This window comes from Gymnogyps californianus, chromosome 28 (genome assembly GCF_018139145.2).
Source record: "Gymnogyps californianus isolate 813 chromosome 28, ASM1813914v2, whole genome shotgun sequence".
Classification (NCBI taxonomy): domain Eukaryota; kingdom Metazoa; phylum Chordata; class Aves; order Accipitriformes; family Cathartidae; genus Gymnogyps; species Gymnogyps californianus.
Genome location: NC_059498.1, coordinates 4993364 through 4993656, shown reverse-complemented (window position 1 = coordinate 4993656; position 293 = coordinate 4993364).

Genomic DNA, 293 nt, shown 5'->3' with positions numbered 1-293 from the left:
GGGGATCGCGGCCCCGAACTCTGCCCCCACTCCGCAGCCAGCCCCCCTAGGAGAACATCAGCAGCTGGAGCTCACTATTTGGCAGCATGTCTTCCTCCTCCGATTCCCCCCAAGAAGAGGCACAGGCTCATTATTCCGCAAGTCCCCGCAGCAGCCTTCTGCGCAAGCGCCGAGTGGACGAACAAGCAGGATATGGCTGTTCCCAGCGCTCCCCGCCCGGCCGCGCACGCGCAATGCAACAATGACACCGCCTCCCCAGCCCCCCCCCGCTCGTAGCCACTGCGCATGCGCAC